The sequence below is a fragment of the Capra hircus genome, chromosome 4 (genome assembly GCF_001704415.2).
Source record: "Capra hircus breed San Clemente chromosome 4, ASM170441v1, whole genome shotgun sequence".
NCBI classification, from domain to species: Eukaryota; Metazoa; Chordata; class Mammalia; order Artiodactyla; family Bovidae; genus Capra; species Capra hircus.
Window position 1 is genome coordinate 39,054,002 of NC_030811.1, and position 20,881 is coordinate 39,074,882.

Genomic DNA, 20,881 nt, shown 5'->3' on the forward strand with positions numbered 1-20,881 from the left:
GGAAGATCCCCTGGAGACGGAACAGCTACCCACTCCAATATTCTGGCCATGGACTGTATAGTTCATGGGGTTGCAAAGAGTCAGACAGGACTGAACGAATTTCACTTTCACTAGCGTATTTCACATCAGGTGGCTGGGACAGGGAAAGGATATAGAAAAATAGTTAATGACTACATAAAAACATCTCTATGACCATCCCTGCTTCTGTGACTGGTCAGGAGGTCTAAGAAGGCGGTAATCATAGCTGTGCTCTTCAGGCTGGCTTCCCGTTTTTCTTAACCTCTGATAGCACATCAGCCAGATGCGATTCTTCACCCAGTGCGATGACTCTGACCTTTCCTCCTATGGCATTTGAGTCCTTAGTGGTCTTGCTTTATTGTTCCACAACAGTTTCCCACTGACTAAGATACTCGGCCAGTTGAGTACTCTGAGGCTCCCAGTGAACGCTCTGGATGCCAGACACAGTTCTCTGTCTTCCTTTTGTGGCAGCAACTCAATTTCCCCCTGGAAATCAGGATCAATGACCCAGCCAGCACCGTAGCCTCATTCTTTAAACTCCTCCCTTGGGCACTAGGATCACTAAGAGAAGCTAAGGTCACAGAGACAGAAAGCAAAAATTCTTCAAGCCCATGGTGTAATAGGGAGAGGGATCACTCTCATTTCCAACCCTTGGAGCCCATGCAATCTGGCTAGGAAAAAGAAGGCACCATAAATGGATCACTGGTTAAACATATACTTCTATTTATAAATCGCTTATGGCAACCCACTCCAGTGTTCTTGCCTACAGAATCCCAGGGATGGGGGAGCCTGGTGGGCTGCCGTCTGTGGGGTAACACAGAGTCGGACAAGACTGAAGCAACTTAGCAGCAGCAGCAGCAGCCCAACTTCACAGGGTGGTGTCTCCCAGCTGGTGTTGGGACTAAGCCTTCAGCAAGCCATTCCACTCTTCTAGCTAACCAACTACCCCTGTGACATGGAGCACATGGTGATATCAGTGAAGTTCACAGATGCTGAGAGAAGTGCTCCAGTTCCCCTACTCTAAAATTCATCCTCTGGTCTTAGGCAAGGTTGTGTGGGATACAACGGTGGTGAATAAGGCATTCTGGAAGTACGAAGCTGGTGGAGTTGGCAGAAGCACAGAGATCTGCCACTGATTTTCCAAAAATTATCTTTCCAAACTCACGACCACCTGAACCACTGTCCATGTGTCACTATAGTTTTATCCCTCAGGCTACCTCTTTTCTTTTTAATTGAAGTATGGTTGATTTGCAATATCATTTTAGTTTTAGGTGTACATCACAGTGACTCGTTACATATATATACATAACTCTATGTGTTACATATGTGTGTATGTTATATATATATATAACTTCACATGTTCCATATGTATTATATATAACTTCACATATTATATATGTATGTTATATATATCTTCACATATATATGTGTGTGTTATATATGTGTATAACTTCACATATTATATATGTGTGTATAACTTCGCATGTTATATATGTGTGTATCTTATATATATATTCCATTTCAGATTCTTTTGTCTTATAGTTTGTTAAAAAGTATTGAGTACAGTTCCCCATGCTATACAATAGGTCCTTGTAGATTATCTACTTTATATATAGTAGTCAGGCTACCTCTTCTTCCACATGAAGTGGACAACCAGACGTAGCATCCAGAATTCTGCCCATGGGGACTTCACCTCTGTCTCTCCGGGCCACGCTTTGGTAGAGCACTAGTGTAGCAGCCCCCTACTTCCAGCTGGTGATATCATTCATAGGAAGATCTGTCAATAAATCTAGCCTTTGTTTTTTTTCTTTTCTTTTCTATTAACTGGTCATGTGGAACTCTTCACAAGGCACTGGTGTGGATTGAGAAAGAAGTGACAAAGCAGTAGCTTGGTGGGGGCGGGGGGGTGCCACACATTTGTGTAGTTTTCTTGTGTCTTCCCTGGAGAAGGAAGTGGCAACCCACTCCAGTGTTCTTGCCTAGAGAATTCCAGGGATGGGGGAGCCTGGTGGGCTGCCGTCTCTGGGGTCGCACAGAGTCGGACACGACTGAAGCGACTTAGCAGCAGCAGCAGCAGCAGCTTGTGTCTTCCCAAGCTCCATATAAGACTGTGTATACCATTTCCATTTGATAAGAAATCTCTGCTGTAAAATGGCCACATTTTAAATTTTTTTATGGAACACATACCACTGAGTTCATGATGGGCAACTTGGGTCAGACATCTGTCAGGGTCTGGTTATCCAGGTTTTTTTTTTTTCCAACAGAGAATAGTTGAAGGCCTTTTAGGACCTGAGTCCTTCCAACAAGGGATGTAGCTAGACTTCTTAGAGAGGGAGCTGGGGGTATAAATATCCAAATCTCCCTCTTCTTCTTCTCTCTAATCCCCTTGGTTTGTCATGGACTGAAGCCAAATGGATTCCAGAGAACAGGAGGTTCATTGGTGATTGTAGACCATATATGTCATCTTCCTAGGGCACAAAGCAGGATGGAGGGTGGATCTAGAGAGGCAAAAAGAAGATATCCTGCACATGGGGTGAATATAGTAAAGGAAGACGCAAATAAATTAAGAATGATGTGAATCAGACTTAGAGAATGAATTTATGGTTACCAGAGGGAAGGAAAGGAGAATGGGATATTTAGGGCGTTTGGGATTGACATGTGCACATTGCTATATTTAAAATGGATAACCAACAAGCTCCTACTATACAGCACAGAGAACTCTGCTCAGTGTTATGTGGCAGTCTGTATGGGAGAGGACTTTGGGGGAGAATGGATGTATATATATGAACAGCTGAGTCTCTTTGCTGTGCACCTGAAATGATCACAACATTTTTAATCAGCTGTACTCCAATGTAAAATATAAGTTTAGAAAAAATGAGGTGGGACTTCCCTGGCAGCCCAGTGGTTAGAACTCTATGCTTCCACTGCAGGGGACATAGGTTTGATCCCTGGTCAGGGAACTAAGATCCCACATGCAGCAACTAAGACCTGGGACAGCCAAATAAATAAACTCTAAAAAAAAAAAAAAAAGAATGAAGTGAAAGATCATAACACTTAAGCTGGGGAGGGGGAGTGATGAGGACTCAGGAAGGGGATGACAGCAAGGAGAAAGATGTAGGACCTTATAACTACAGGTCAAATGGAGGTTACAGAGAATTCAAGTGGGGATACAAAGGCAAGTTGGAAAGATAGAAGGTGTCGTTCATAATAGGGGACTGCTTAAAGTGAAAACTCTGTGTGAAATATTGGTTATCATCCGGGTTATGAAAACAAGACCAGGAGCTGACTGTGGATCATATCATGAGTTCCTCCTTATAAAATTCAGACTTAAATTGAAGTAGGGAAAACCACTAGACCATTCAGTGTGACCTAAATCAAATCCCTTACAAATAGATTCAAGGGGTTAGATCTGCTAGATAGAGTGCCTGAAGAACTATGGATGGAGGTTCCTGACATTGTGCAGGAGGTGGTGATCAAAATCATCCCCAAGAAAAAGAAATGCAGAAACACAAAATGGTTGTCTGAGGAGGCCTTACAAATAGCTGAGGAAAGAAGAGAAGCTAAAGGCAAAGGAGAAAAGGAAAGATATACCCATCTGAATGCAGAGTTCCAAAGACAAGCAAGGAGAGATAAGAAAGCCTTCCTCAGTGATCAATGCAAAGAAATAGAGGAAAACAACAGAATGGGAAAGACTAGATACTCTTCAAGAAAATTAGAGATACCAAGGGAACATTTCATGCAAAGATGGGCTCAATACAGGACAGAAATGGTATGGACCTAACAGAAGCAGAAGATATTAACAAGAGGTGGCAAGAATACACAGAAGAACTGTACAAAAAGATCTTCATGACCCAGATAACCACAGTGGTGTGATCACTCACCTAGAGCCAGATATCCTGGAGTGTGAGGTCAAGTGGGCCTTAGGAAGCATCACTACGAAAAAAGCTAGTGGAAGTGATGGAATTCCAGCTGAGTTATTGAAAATCCTAAAAGATGATGCTGTGAAAGTGCTGCACTCAATATGCCAGCAAATTTGGAAAACTCAGCAGTGGGCACAGGACTGGAAAAGGTCAGTTTTCATTCCAATCCCAAAGAAAGGCAAAGACAAAGAACGTTCACACAATTGCACTCATCTCACATTCTAGCAAAGTAATGCTCAAAATTTTCCAAGTGAGGCTTCAACAGTCCACAAACCAAAAATTCCAGAAGTAAAAGCTGGATTTAGAAAAGGCAGAGGAACCAGAGATCAAATGGCCAACATCCATTGGATCATCAAAAAAGCAAGAGAGTTCCAGAAAAACAGCTACTTCTGCTTTATTGACTACGCCAAAGCTTTTGACTGTGTGGATCACAACAAACTATTGAAAATTCTTAAAGAGACGGGAATACCAGACCACCTGACCTGCCTCCTGAGAAATCTGTATGCAGGTCAAGAAGCAACAGGTAAAACTGGACATGGAACAATGGACTAGTTCAAAATTGGGGAAGGAGTACATCAAGGCTATTTATTGTCACCCTGCTTATTTAACTTATATTAACTTACATGCAAAATGCCGGGCTGGAGGAAGCACAAGCTGGAACCAAGGTTGCTGGGAGAAATATCAATAACCTCAGATATGCAGATGACACCACCCTTATGGCAGAAAGTGAAGAGGAACTGAAGAGCCTCTTGATGTAAGTGCAAGGGGAGAGTGAAAAAACTGGCTTAAAACTCAACATTCCGAAAACTAAGATCATGGCATCTGGTCCCATCACTTCATGGCAAATAGATAGGGAAACAATGGAAACAGTGACAGACTTTATTTTCTTGGGCCCAAAATCACTGTAGATGGTGACTGCAGCCATAAAATTAAAAGACACTTGCTCCTTGGAAGAAAAGCTATGAAAAACTTATACAGTATATTAAAAAGCAGAAACATTACTTTGCCAACAAAGGTCTGTCTAGTCAAAGCTATGGTTTTTCCAGTAGTCATTTTTGGATGTGAGAGTTGGACCATAAAGAAAGCTGAGCACCGAAGAACTGATGCTTTTGAACTGTGGTGTTGGAAAAGACTCTTGAGAGTCCCTTGGACTGCAAGGAGATCCAACCAGTCCATCCCAAAGGAAATAAGTCCTGAATATACATTGGAGGGACTGACACTGAAGCTGAAGTTCCAATACTTTGGCCACTTGATGTGAAGAACTGACTCACTGGAAAAGACCCCGAGGCTGGGAAAGACTGAAGGCAGGAGGGAAAGGGGTCGACAGAGGAAAGATGGTTGGATGGCATCACTGACTCGATGGACATGAATTTGAGCAGGCTCCAGGAGTTGGTGATGGACAGGCAAGCCTGGCATGCTGCAGTCCATGGGGTCGCAGAGTCAGACATGACTGAACAACTGAACTGAACTGAATTGAAGCACTCTCCAGTGGAACTTCCTGTGATGAAGGACATGTTCCAGATCTGTGCTGTCTAGTTCTATAAAGACTCATCACATATGGCTACTGAGCTCTTAAAATATGGCTTCTGTGACTGAGACAATGAACTTTAAATTGTATTTCATTGTAATTAATTAATTTTAATTTTGATAGCCAAATGGGTCTAATGGCTACTGTACAGTTGGATAGGACAGGTCTGGAGTATGACCATATCAGCTGCTTTATTGGGAGGGCAGCAAAGAATGATGGAAAAAGGAAAGAAGCAGAAACAAACACAGTGTGGTGAGTTTCCGAGCTGGTCACAGCTTCATGGGAAAACACACTAGTTACACGGGACACCCCTGGATGTGCCACATGGCAGTGTTGTGGGAACAGCCCATCAAGGGGAGGAAGGAAGATGCCCTGGTCTGTTGGCTTCTTCCCATCATCTCCAAGTGTGCTCAGAGTGTGATAATTACTCCACCCTTCTGGGCTGTGCTGGGAAAGCAGGGCTTCACCTCTTCTGGAAACTGGGGGAGGGCTAGTCGGTGAGTCGCTTTGGACCTGAGTGCTGAAGCTGCTGCTGCATGAGTGGGCATGAGGGAGGTCAGGCCAATGCCAGGCCCTCAATGGGGGAAGACTGAGTCCCATGGGGAATTAGGAGATGAGATTAGCTCCACTGAGCAAGAGACCAAAGTCAGGAGGAGCCAAGTTAGTCTGAGGTAGTGTATGAGCTCAGTCTGGTATATTATATATAAGTGAACTCTAGCAAGTCAGCTAAGCACTTCAGGTCTTAGATCCTTTTTCTGTACAGTGGGTAACAGGACCTACCTTGTATGCTGGCTCATATTATTCATACACATTACTCAGTATTATTACTGTAACTTTATAACAATAGGTGAGGCATCTAGCATTCTTGCCATTTCACAGATGGGGAAACTGAGGCTGCTGCTGCTGCTGCTGCTAAGTCGCTTTAGTTGTGTCCGACTCTGCGTGACCCCACAAACGGCAGCCCACCAGGCTCCTCCGTCCATGGGATTTTCCAGGCAAGAGTACTGGAGTGGGGTGCCATTAAAACTGAGGCTACGAGAGAGTAAATGAAAATACAAATGGTAGAGCCTGAGTTCCTCTGATTCAACATCTTACTGTTTCCACCCTATACCACATCCCTTGAGATTTCATCTGAGGACTGAACTTTAAAATGCTAAGAGAGAAGACTCCAGCATGAAAGTGAGTTAAAATTATACACGGGGACAGATATTATAAAGGGTAAAGTGTTTGTTTAACAACATTGACTTTATAAAGTAAAAGGTACTGGCAAAGCAGTTGACAAGTACAGTTTTAGAAGCACTCCAAAAAAGTGTTTGTTTTGAAGGAAGTTATTCCTGTTGAATTGCGATCTGTTGAAGCAGAAAATATAAGACCCATTCTTCCAAACAATTTTCAGGGGATGCTTCTCATGCGCTAGTCCAGCGCAGCAGGAGAGCTGCTATCACTGAGACCACACATGCTCTGACTTGTCAAAACCTACCTTTGTGCTTCCCTCTGCCAAAGAACAGGCTCAGGTATCACGATCTCTAATCCCTTGGATGCAGCTGCCTATCAGACTTTTAGAGCCCAAGCCAGGCAGCTCCCACTGGCAGCAAACCTCTTTCAGATCTGAGTTCCGAGGAAAAGAACGCAAGATGGGGAGATTAACTCAGCAAAGACCCTCCAGGCAGTATGAGTAGAATTTAATCATGAAAATGAGATGTGAACTGTTAATTTTTTGTACTTCATGTAAATACAGAGTGAAATCAAGACTCTCTTAAAAACAGGGTTATTATCTTGCAAGCCTTCAAACTCTCTGAGTAAAGCAATATGGAAGTCACTTTAAGGGACACAGGCAGAGCTCTTACAGAAGTCTAACAGGGGGTTCTCTGGTGGTCCAGTGGCTAAGACTCTGGGCTTCCAGTGCAGGGGGCACAGGTTTGGTTCTTGGTCAGGGAACTAAGATCCCACATGGGTTGGCACAGTCAAAAATAAATAAATTAATTAAATTTTAAAAAGAAGCAGCCGCCTGGTATTTCTCAGGAGCATGTACCAGAGATGAACCATTTCATAACTGAAGACTTTGCCTGTGAATGATATGGACACCATAAGGGCTATGGAAACAGAAACTGGCACTTATTCACTGATGTTATTACCCCAAGAAGTGAGTGCTGGAAGGGATGAGAAGATCATCCAAATGCTGGACTGAGGGTAGTGTCTTGGACACCCAGGGCCTTCTCATCAAGAGAGAGGCAAAGAGGCATTCTGCAGCTCCACACTTATTCCCCTCATCTTAAACCAGAAGATGGTGGCAGTGCCAAAAGATCCAGTGATGATCAACACGGGCTCTCTTCCTCGGGAGCTGACTGGTGGGCCACTATTGATGTAAGCAGTTCCGTGAGCTTTCTCCAAGGTCACCTTTAGTGATAAGGAAAAAGAGTCTCAAATATATTATGCTCTGGAATGGTGGAATTTCAAATAAAGTTTCCATCAAAAGAGAAAGAACTATGCTGTTGGACTTTGCTGGTAGCTCAGTGGTAAAGAATCTGCCTGCCAACGCAGGGGACACAGGTTCGATCTCTGGTCTGGGAAGATCCCACATACTGCAGAGCGACTAAGCTTGTTTGCCACAACTACTGAGCTCACGTGCTACTGAAGCCTGTGTGCCTGGAGTCTGTTCTGCAACAAAAGAAGCCGCAGCAATGAGAAGTCCAAGCACCACAAGGAACAGTAGCCCCCACTCACTGCAACTGGAGAAAGCCTGCACACAACGAAGACCTAGCACAGCCGCAAAAAATTTAAATAATAAATTGTGCCGTCAGAGAAGAAACATGTCTGCTTTACATCTTTGCATCTAGGATGGTGCCTTCCCTGGATGTGGTAGGACTCAACAGTCTCTGTCATCAACGCTGATAGTAAAAAGCTTAAAAAAAAAAAAAGTTTCTGGGCTTTCTGGAGTAATTATTTGTTTACCTTTCAGTTTCAGTGACCACGGAATGAAAAGTCATAAGCTTTGACTTCACATTATTCTGTGAGGCATTAACCAGCTGTCCTTTCATGAACAGCTGTGGAAAAAAAATGTTTCAAAATTATTATGTGTTCTTTAGACAAATTCTTATTTTACCCCTTCTCCAAAAGGAGATATACTACTTAAGGCTCTGCTCCAAGAGGCTAGTTACATGATGTTGAGAAAATTATCTAATTTCTTTGATCTCTTTCTACATTTGCTTAATGTGGATGACAGTAATGCCTGCCTCACCAGGGTGTTCTGAAAATAGTTAAATGAGTTATTATCTGTAAATACTGTCAGCAGGATGCTCAGTGGACTATAGATATGAATGGGATTTTTGGATAAAAAAACATGCAGAAATGACAGCTTAAGTTTTACTTAGCTGATATTTAAAATTTCTCTTTTGAATCCAATGTGAATATCAGAAGAAAAAGAGAAAGTGGCAAATAGTCCTTACTTTGGAAAATATTTCAGAAGAAAGTCAATGTCATATGGCCTAAACATTTCTTTCAGATGCAGGCCAATTCTACCTTTCCTGGAATATGGGCAGTTTGAATTTTCCTTAGATTTTGAAGAATTTTGTTTAATCGAAGACCTTTAAATATCTAGAGTTTTCAGAGAAAATAGGAAATAGTATTAAGAAAAAAAATTCTGCAGCATTTCTGCTTTCATCTGGATTGAAATTTATAGATTCTTATCAATTGCTTTATGATTTTTCATAAAATGGGACAAACTACTTAAGTTTCATGAATCCTGTCATTCTAAATTAAAATTTTGTGCAACATAATCTCATGCAATAACTTTCCGCTAATAACTCCAGAGATGAACAGAAATCAAGCTTTTTAAAAAATTATCAGCAATAAGTACTTAGTGATATTTATAATAGCCTACTATTTTATGCAATATGCTAAGCAAAGGGAATATAATTAAAACTTTCAGGAAACTAACATTCAAGTCATTCAAAACAAAGTCTGAATAATTGGTTATGAGTGCATTAGTCTATGGAAAGACAATCCTCTTTCTTTGGTAGAAGTTTCATTTATTTTTTTCTGCTTGATTTTGTTTGATTTGGTGTTTCCCTGAGACACCCCTTGTCGGGGATGGGGACAGGGCAGTTGAATGTAAAGGGATTTGAGAGTAAGTTTAGGCAGAACAGTCAGGGGCTTGATTATTCATCTGGCTTGGAATTTGTCTGTTTTATAAATGAACTGAGAACTAAAGTCATTATTTACAAACAAAAGGAGAAGCTTTCTCATTAAAACCAACTTTCTGGTCATAAGATTTTAAGTCCACTAGGGGAATTAGGGGCTTCCCTGATGGCTCAGTGGGTGAAGAATCCACCTGCAATGCAGGAAACTCTGGTTTGATCCCTAGGCGGGGAAGATCCCCTGGAGAAGGGCATGGCAACTCACTCTAGTATTCTTGCCTGGAAAATCCCATGGACAGAGGAGCCAGGGGGCCACAGTCCATACTGTGGCAAAGCGTCAGACACAACTGAGCATGCATGCATGCATTTTACCTGTGTGTTAAAGGTCTAGTAAACCTTCAAAGGAAAAAAAAAAAAAACCATCTAGGGGAATTAGGGTCAGAAGAGAATGAGTGAAGACACCAAGTTAGGATGAATTATCCAATGACATGCAATGGAAATACCCAAGATAATATACATCCCAGTCTTGGAGGGATGAAGAAGGTCCTCTTTGGAGGAGAGGAGACTTAAGCTGAATTTTCATGGGTACATGGGATGTACACAAGAGTAAGCCATGGGAAAGAGGATTGAAAAAGGAAGGAACCACACCCAGGAACTCTGGTTCAAAGACCAGCAAGCACCACATTAGGACAGATTGGGATGCTGAGATGTGAGGCTCGAAAAGTGACCAGAGATTAGAAGAAGAAAAACCTTCAATCTGTCATGAAGGCAACTAGATCCATTAAAGGATTTAGGTTAGGGGAAGGCCTTAAGCAGATCTGCCTTTGAGTGAGATCCCTCAGAACTAGTGTGGAGAAGAGATTGAGGGAGATAGTCTAGCTATTGGCCAATATCAGTGTCCTAGAGGAAAGAAAGTGACATACAATAAACCTGTTTTTCAAGTTTAATCCAATTTTTATGTCCTTATGTTGCTCTTAGAAGCAACCTAAACATCTAGAGAACTACCTAAATAAATAAATTCAATTTGTGCCCTTCATATAAGTATTGATACATGCTGCTAATGTGTCAGCAGGCTTTTATAAAAACAAGAATTTCAAGATAAGCTGGGTGTAGTTTTAGAGATGATTTTCCCCTTGTGCAAGCTCTATGGTTTGGTTTCTTTGGTTTATCATTTAAAGTCATTAGTCATGTCAGATGTTATGCCTAATTGTATAATTAAGTATATACATTCCCACTTAGAAGGGCACAGGTACCTTCGTGAAATATGAAACACCTTCAGGGGTTTTTATAGGTGATTTTAAAATGAAGTCGCCAGCATATATTCTTAAGTTTTTAGTTTCTTGATACTGTAAAATATGACACCATGAAACTCAATGGTTTCATTTCTATGGTTTAAGGCAGATTCAGGATTAAGGATGATCATGATCTTCATAAATTCTAGGAAACGTGAAGTGTGGAAACTCATACTTTCTGAGTCTTTTTTGAAAGGTACTAAGACCTATTTTTCTCCAGGGACAGGCATACCTTTTGCTACTCCTTCAAACTTTTCTCAGCTCTTGGCCCCTTCTAATTATTTTTGGCAGAAAAATGTAGTTTCTCACCTTTGAGAGTAACTTCCTGGCAAAACTAAGAGTAATGCCCCACCTAGCTACCTTTCAGAACCAAAGAATATAAAAGAAGTTATAACACAAGGCAATACTCACCTGCCCCCGCCCTGTACCATTTTCCAGAGACAACTACTTTGAACCATTTTCTCATTATTTCATCAATCCATTTTAGATGTTTTCTTTTTACTTCCTGCTCTGACAGGAGAGTATTTAGCACATTGATACTTCATCTCAGTTCACTTACCTCACTTCTCCTTTCTGTTAGTCATCTTCTTACACTGTATTTAGTTTCTCTATTGCAGAGCTTGCAAGAGGATGGCTGGAGGTAGATCTGACCATAGATGTATTTGGTTTGAATAGCAATGAGTTCAAAAACAAACAAAAATAACCAATATGAAAAAAATTGTAAGATGTGACATTTAAAAATTCCAAATGTTTAGCCTCCTGAAAAAGTCAGAGGGGGGCACATTTTAATTTCCTAGGGCTGCCTTAAGAAATCACCACGAACCAGGAAGCAGGAAGCACAAAACTTAAATGGACACTCACTGTCCTAGAGGCTCCAAGTCTGGAAGCAGGGTGTTAGCAAGGACATGCTCCTTCTGCAAGCTCTAAGGAAGAATCCATTCTTGCCTCTTCTGAGCATCCGGTGGTTCCCAGCAATTCCTGACATTCCTTGGCTGGTAGCTGTATCACTCACATTTCTTTTTGTGTCTTCATGTGGACTTCTTCCCTCCATGTGTCCTGTCTCTTAGTTCAAACCTCCCCTTCTTGTAAGAACATCAGCCATCTGATTTAGGGCTTACCATAATCCAGTACAACTTTACGAATTACATTTGCAAAGACACTTTTTCCAAATAAGATCTCTCTCTGAGATTCTAGGTGGACATGAAGTTTAGGGGGATACTAACCCCATACATGGCAAATATGGCCCCTTTCCCATGAATTGACCAAATCTAATTGATTGGCTTTATTCTTCAGATGGAGCAAGCACTGACTAGCCAGCCAAAGTACTCTGCACATCTTCCAGGTAAACACAAGCACCAAAACCCTAACCCTGTTTCTCATTGAAGTTGCTTGCTTTGCTTCTTGCTTAGTTTGCTAATCATGGTATTGGTTATCTTTATAACTTTTAAATAATATACCAAAACTCCTATTTCATGTTTTATAAACTTTTGTCAACATCTCACGGCTACCTTCCTGTTCTGTGATACCAGGATATTAGTTTTTTCCGTGTTTTCTTCCCTCTCTTCTGTTCCCTTTCTACCTCACATATTTTTGGCAGCAGCATCTTAATTATTGCTATGGGTTGAATCGTGTCCCCCCACCCCACTAAAATTCTTATGCTGAAGTCCAAATCCCTAGTACCTCAGAATGTGGCCTTATATGGAAATAGGGTGATTGCAGATATAATTAGTTAAGATGAGATCATACCAAAGTAGGGTGGGTCCTTAATCCAACATGAATGATGTTCTTAAAAGGGGGGAAATTTGGAGACAGATGTACATACAAGGAGAATGCCGCATCAAGAGAAAGGCAGGGATTGGGGTGATGCAGCAAAATCAGGGAATGTCAGATTGCTGGTAAACCTCCAGAAGCTAAGGGAGAGACATGGAAAAGACTGTCCCTCACAGCCCTTAGAATGAACCAACCCTGCTGGCACCTAGATCTTGGATTTCTAGCCTTCAGAACTGTGTGACAAAAAAATTCCTGCTGAGGACTTCCCTGGGAGATCAGGGGTTAAGTCTCCGTGCTCTGAATGCAGGGGGCATGGGTTCAATCCCTGGTCGGGGAACTAAGATTCCGTATGCTGCACAGTACGGCCAAAAAATAAATAAATAAAATAAAATTTCTGTTGTTTTAAGTCATTAGTTTGTGGTACTTCATTACAGCAACCCTAACAAAGTAACTTCACTGTGGCTTAGATGGTAAAGAATCTGCCTGCCATGCAGGAGACCTGGGTTCCAGAAGATCCCCTGGAGAAGGAAATGACAACCCACTCCAGTTTTCTTGCCTGAAAAATCCCATGGGCAGAGGAGCCTGGTGGTCTACAGTCCATGGGGTTGCAAAAGAGTTGGACACGACTAACACTTTCACCTTATACATGTATAGTCAATGTTATAGCATTCATATTACACTCTAAAATTTGAAGTATACCTTATGTTCTATTGCCCTCAGATGTCTGCTGATTCATTCACATTTATTTATTTTTTTGGCCACATGGCATGTAGGATCTTAGTTGCCCTATCAGGGGCTGAACCTGCATCCCCTGCGCTGAAAGTGTGGAGTCTTAACAATTGGACCATTAGGGATGTCTCTATTCTTATTTAAAATGAGGTAATAGACTTCTGCTTCCACTCATGATGGGGTTACTGGTATGGGGCTTGCCATCTGCTGTGAATAACTAGAAAACTGGACAAAACATTTGAAATAAATATTCAAAGCCATTTATTTTCAGCCTTTCTTTCAGAAAGGAAACCAATAAGGTACACCTTTTGATTGTGGCAGCATTCTCTTTGGGGGCAACTTCTGGACAATAGTATCAGGAGAAGAAATTGATACATCACTGGGAGATCTCACTGTGTTGATAAGCCAGGAATCCAGAAATAAGGACTTGGAAGACTGAGGTGGCTGCAATATGTGGGGTGAAACACCAAAGAGAAGGGAGATATGTAAAGCAGGAGATCAGAAACTCTGCCTAGGGATTTCCTTGATTATTTGGCAGAATGATCATCTAAACGTATGTAAAATGAAACTATACAAGGCTGGGTAAAGAACAAAAACTAGGAGCTATGAGCTAAACAAATCTTAGAGCTTACACAGGACTAAGAGACAATTGATCTCCTACTAACTAGAGTGAAGAAAACATATTAAAAAAGAAAAAACCTGGGGCATTCAATAGAGAACCAAAAGCACTATGCCTTATTAGTTGGGTTTAAATAAGCATTACAATAAAAGTTACTTTAAATCTACCTTAACAAAGCTTACAAGTAGGTCTTGACATGATCAAGCTGATCCCCAAGTAACTAAATTGCCTGACAAGCAAATTTAATACTCCTTAAATGAGACAAAAATGTCCAGATATTCAAGGGACTTCCCTGGTGGTCTTGCGGCTAAGACACTGCACTCCCAATGCAAAGAGCCCCGGCTTGATACCTGGTCAGGGAACTAGATCCCCCATGCTGCAACTAAGATCTAGTACAGCCACATAAATAAATAAGTGTTTTTAAAAAAATCAAAATATTCAAAACCATGACATTCAAAATACTTAACTTCTAGTCAAAATTACTAGACAAGAGAAGGTGAAAATACAGCCTCATTAGCCAGGAGAAAAACTCAGTATGACAAAAAAGAGTGGGGGTTAAACTCATCAGGAAGATATAATTTCTCAATGTGTATGCAATTAAAAACAGCATTTCAAAATATATGAAGCAAAAGTTGGTAGAATTAGAAAAGAAATGAAAAATCCATAATTGCAGTAGATTTCACTCAGCTCAGTAACTAATAGATTAAGTAGCAGATATGTAAGAATGTAGATCTATAGGAAAATTTAACTGACCTGTTGTCACTTATAGAACACTTTTTTCTTATTAAAGAACACTACCCTCAACAACAGAAGAATACATATTTTTTAAGCTTAGGCTGTGGTTTTTCCAGTAGTCATGTATGGATGTGAGAGTTGGATTGTGAAGAAAGCTGAGCACCAAAGAATTGATGCTTTTGAACTGTGGTGTTGGAGAAGACTCTTGAGAGTCCCTTGGACTGTAAGGAGATCCAACCAGTCCATTCTAAAGGAGATCAGTCCTGGGTGTTCTTTGGAAGGAATGATGCTAAAGCTGAAACTCCAATACTTTGGCCACCTCATGTGAAGAGTTGACTCATTGGAAAAGACCCTGATGCTGGGAGGGATTGGGGGCAGTAGGAGAAGGGGATGACAGAGGATGAGATGGCTTGATGGCATCACGGACTCGATGGACATGAGTTTGAGTGAACTCCGGGAGTTGGTGATGGACAGGGAGGCCTGGCGTGCTGCAATTCATGGGGTCGCAAAGAATCGGACACGACTGAGTGACTGAAATGAACTGAACTGAAGCTGACTAGAGTAATCAGTGAGGTGAAGTTGCTCAGTCGTGTCCGACTCTTTGCGACCCTGTGGACTGTAACCTACTAGGCTTCTCCGTCCATGGGATTCTCCAGGCAAGAATACTGGAGTGGATTGCCATTTCCTTCTCCAGGGGATCTTCCCGACCCAGGGATCGAACCTGGGTCTCCCGCATTGGAGGCAGACGCTTTAACCTCTGAGCCACCAGGGAAGCAGTAAAATAGGCCATATATTGAACCACAAGATAAGATTGGATAAATTTATGTATATGGAAATCATAGTGAGCATGTTATTTGACCACCATGGAATTAAATTAGAAACTAGTAATCAAAAGATACATATTGTTGTTTAGTTGCTAAGTCATGTCTGACTTTTTGCAACTCCATGGACTGTAGACCTGCCAGGCTCCTCTGTCCATGGGATTTTCCAGGCAAGAATACTAGAGTGGGTTGCTGTTTCCTTCTCCAGGGGATCTTCCCAACCCAGGTATCGAACCCAGGTCTCCTGCTTCTCAAGTGGATTCTTTACCCCTGCACCAGCTGGGAAGCCCAAAAGATATGATCAGAGCTTAATTACCTGCATAATCTGTACATTAAAAAAAAAAGATATTGAATAACTGAAACACTTTGTTGTACACCTGAAACTAACACAACATTGTATACCAACTATGCTTCAATTTTAAAAATTCTGTGAAGAAAAAAATACGATCTAAAATCAATCATCTTGCTTTGTCTTTAAGAAGCTGCTGCTGCTGCTGCTAAGTTGCTTCAGTCGTGTCCGACTCACTCTGTGTGACCCCATGGACTGCGGCCCACCAGGCTCCTCCTTCCACGGGATTTTCCAGGCAAGAGTGCTGGAGTGGGATGCCATTGCCTTCTCCATTAAGAAGCTAGTAAAGAGTAAATTAAACCCAAAGTAAGCTGGAGGAAAGAACTAGTAAAGATAAAAGTAGAAGTCAATGAAATAGAAAGTGGAGAAACAAAAATGAAAAGCTAAAAGTTAACTCTGTAAAAGATGAACAAAAATGACAAGCTACTAGTTAAAAAGATTAAAAAATGAAAAGAGATAGCATAACTTTAAAATAACAGGGTTAAAAGAGGAGAGATCACAGCACACATTAAAAGATGTAAAGTAAAATTTTGGAGAACTTTATGCCAATAAATTCCACAAGTCAAATGAAATGAACAAATTCTCTGAAGGACACAAAATTATCATTAAGGCATAATAACTATTTTTAAATACTAGCAATGAACTGAAAGAAAATGGAATATTTAAAAAAAGCACTTTTGCACACCTTTCATGAAAATTAACAAAAAATGGGTCATGGACCTAGCTTTAAAATACAAAGCTACAAAATTTCTAGTGACAACAAATGAGAAAATATAGATGACCTTAGGTTTGGTGATAAATGTTTATATACAACAAAAGCATGATCCTTAAAAGAAAAACTTCATAAGTTGTCCTTTATAAAAATTGAATACGTCTGTTCTGTGAAAGAGAATCAAAAGACCAGACTCGGACAAAAAAAAATATTTACAAAATATTGTTTTTGTAAATATTTAAGTGAAATATTAAATATTTAAGCGACTAAACAAGACCAAAAGACCAGACTCAGACAGGCAAAAAATATTTACAAAATTCATAATTGATAAAGGATTTGTATCACCAATTCACTAAGAATCTTACAGCTCAACAATAAGAAAACAATCCAATTTTCAAAAATGGGGAACAGATATAAAAAGAACACATCAAAGAAGATACACACATATCAGATAAGCATATGAAAAATGCTCCGTAGCATTTGTCATTAGGGAACTTCAAATTAAAACCTCAATGAGGGCTTCCTTAGTGGCTCAGTAGTAAAAGACTCTGTCAGTGCAGGAGACATGGGTTTGATCCGTGATCCGGGAAGATCCCACATGCCACAGAACAGCTAGGCCCGCGCGCCGCAACGATTGAGCTTGTACTCTAGAGCCCGGGAGCCATAACTCCTGAGCCCCTGTGCTGCTGAGTACCTAGAACCCGTGCTGTGCAAGGCATCCCACTGCAATGTGAAGCCTGGGCACCGCAGCTAGAGAGTAAGCCCCCGCTTGTCACTACAAGAGAAAAGCACGCACAGCAATGAAGACCCAGCATAGCCAAAGATAAACAGATACACAAACAAAACAACGAGATACCGCTACATATCTATTGTCGGATGTGTTGCTGGAGAGGATGTAGAGAAGAGGAACTCTCATTTATTACTAATGGGAATGGAAAATGGTACGGTGTGGCAGGTTCTTACCAAGTTAAAAATAGTCTAAACATAATCTTACCATGTGATTCAGCAGTTGTACTCCCAAGTATTTACCCAACTGAACTGAATTTTATGTCTACATAGAAACTTGCACACAAATGACTGTATCATCAGCTTTGTTCATAATCAACCCAAACTGGGAACAACCAAGATATCCTTCAATGGGTGAAAGGACAATCAAACTGTGATACATCTGTGCAGTGGAATATTTTTCAGTGATAAAAAGAAAAGAGCTATTGAGCCATGAAAAGACACAGATCAATTTTAAATGCACATTGCTAAGTGAAAGATGCCTGTCTGAAAAGACTAAATACTGTATAACTTCAATTATAATCTGGAAAAGTAAAACTGCAGCAATTGCCAGAGGTTTAAGGGGAGCAAGAAATGGTTGAATAGGGTGAAGCACAGGGGATCTTTTGAGGACAGCAGCACTATTTTGTATGATACTTTAGTGGTGGCTACATGAACCTTGTATGTGTGTGTGTTAGTTGCTCAGTCGTGTCTGACTCTTTGGGACTCCATGGACTGAAGCCTGCCAGGCTCCTTCGTCCATGGAATTCTCCAGGCAACAGTACTGGAGTGGGTTGCTGCTTCCTTCTCCAGGGGATCTTCCCATCCAGGGATTGAACCCAGATCTCCCACACTGCAGGCAGACTCTTTACAGTTTGAGCCACCAGGGAAGACTTGTTCATGAGCCTTATAGCAGTCTTATTCACAGTAGTCCCAAACTGCAAACAACTGGAATGTCCAACCACAGGTGACATGTGGTATATCCATACAGTGGATACTGCTCAGCAAGGGAGTACTGCTCAGTACTGCTCAGCAAGAAAATGAAATGAATACAAGCTGATACATTGATACTGATACAAGCTACAACTTGATGAATCTCAAAAACATTATGCTAAGCAAGAGAAAACCACATACCCTATGTATGATTCAATTCATCAGAAATTCTACAACATGAAAATTAATTTATAGCTAGTTGCCTGGGACAGGTGAAGGTAGAGTCTGATTTCAAAGAGGTAGGAGGAAACTTATGCTTTTGCAAATAACTGTTTTTGTTTTATTTTGTATGGTGCTTAATATGCATTATACATTTGTCACTATATATATGTAATATACTATTTTTATAATATACTATTATATACTTATATACTATATGTAGTATAATATAGAATATACAATATATGTTATATATATATTACACACCACCACCCACCCAGGAGTAACCACCTAGCTGCCAACATTTATGTGTTTTGTGTTTCAGGGAGTGGGCAGCAGTGGTTGGTTCCCTATAGACCTTGAAATCATTACAGAATGATTCGTCCCTTCTGTAAACTTCCTATGCCTAAGTCAAAACCTCTTCAAAGTCCTGTAAATCCAAAGTTGTTCATTTATCCTCAAGACTTTTATTCTTGATGTGCATCCATTGATTGAATCCTCATTGAAAGTCAGTGTATCCATTGTCTGCTGCTGCTGCTGCTAAGTCGCTTCAGTCATGTCCAACTCTGTGTGACCCCATAGATGGCAGCCCACCAGGCTCCCCCATCCCTGGGATTCTCCAGGCAAGAACACTGGAGTGGGTTGCCATTTCCTTCTCCAATGCCTGAAAGTGAAAAGTGAAAGTGAAGTTGCTCAGTCGTGTCTATTACTGCATAAAAAATACCACAAAATTTAGGGGCTTAAAACAACAATAAAAGGTCATGAAGATCATCGGGGATCATCTTGGAGGCTGGCTAATGTATAGTCAGTGAAGAGTTACTTGTGTATTTACGTCCATCTACTTCATTTTATTCCTTAGTGAGTATTTCACCTACCACTTATGAAGAAAATACGTGTTTATTAATTTGGTAGATATTATGATAAATGCAGCTAAGAAGTTTATAGTATTTTAAAATTATAATTGTGCATGCATCAGTCTTGAAAAAATTAATATACTTTAAAAAAAATAAAAAGGAGTTGTAGGAAACTTGAGCTGAAAGTTCTCATATATACCCCATGCCCAGTTTAATATTAACATCTTATATTAGTGCAGTACATTTGTTACAATTAATGAGCCAATATTGATACATTTTTATTAACTAAAATCCAACTAAAGTTTATATTAGGGTTTACTCTTCTTGTTATACATTCTATGGATTTTGACCAATGTATAATGATAGGTGTCAACCTTTATAAGATCATATAAAACCAATTTCACTTCCTTAAAAATATTTTTTTGCTCCACCTATGAATCTCTCCCTTGCTTTGAACCCCTAATCTTTTTACTATTTCTGGTTTTGCCTTTTCCAGAATGTCATATAGTTGAAATAAGTATTGTGAGCCTTTTCAAATTGATTTATTTCACTTTGCAATACATACCTAAGTTTCCTACATGTTTGTGTGTGTGTGTGTGTGTGTGTGTGACTTGGTAGTTCAATTCTTTTTTATTGCTGAGTAATATTCCATTGTCCGTATGTACCACAGTTAATCCACTTACTTATTGAAGAGCATCTTGGTTGCTTCCAAATTTTGAGAATTATGAATAAAACTGCATAAACATTGATGTGCAGGGTTTAGTGTGGATGCATATTTCTTTTTCACTCCTGCTTTTTCAGGTTTTACATTGGACATTTTTTTTCTTAGATGCTTTATTTCTTCCATATCTGAGAAAAACCCTTCCTCTTGTCTCTATGACCCTGAATTCCTGTTGCATTCTTGACAAACATTAATTACCACAAGGTTTCCCCAAGACTCCTACAGACATTTAAAAATTTATTGAGTGATTTTCAAAGCCTTTTGGATTTCTAGGTCAATTGCTATTTTCACAGGAAGGTAGAATTCTGTGCTGTAATTGAGATGGGAGTCCCGTATAACTTTTGCCTGCTGCAACTAAAAGTACTTTTAGTGCTTTTCAGTTGATGTTTTAAATGTTTATTTTGTAATTTCTTTTTCTATCCTTAACTGAGCACTTCATTAAGTAAAACTTCTCGCATAACCATATCTGAATTACTGAATATTCCACTTGACTACAGGATAAAGATTATGTTTCTCTAAAAACATCACACTCAATTCATGTGTTTTTATTACTTTCTAAGCGACTCTAGAGGCCCTAAATACACACATGGCACCAAAACAAACTATTCTGTGTGGAAACACATATTTTGCTTTAGTTCTAGACAGCTGTAGCAGACAGCTGTACTTTCTTAGCTTCACTGTATCCAACCCTTCTTCCTGTGTGAGGGAATTCCCCACTGTCCTAGGGAGAGGCATGCCCTCATTCCCTCTCTGGACGTGT

The 20,881-nt window shown here is 40.4% G+C and overlaps 1 non-coding gene across 1 annotated transcript; it reads right to left on the reverse strand.

Moving 5' to 3' along the window:
- Positions 15,448–15,519, reverse strand: TRNAW-CCA. The gene has a single exon. It is a non-coding gene; the product is annotated as a tRNA-Trp (tRNA).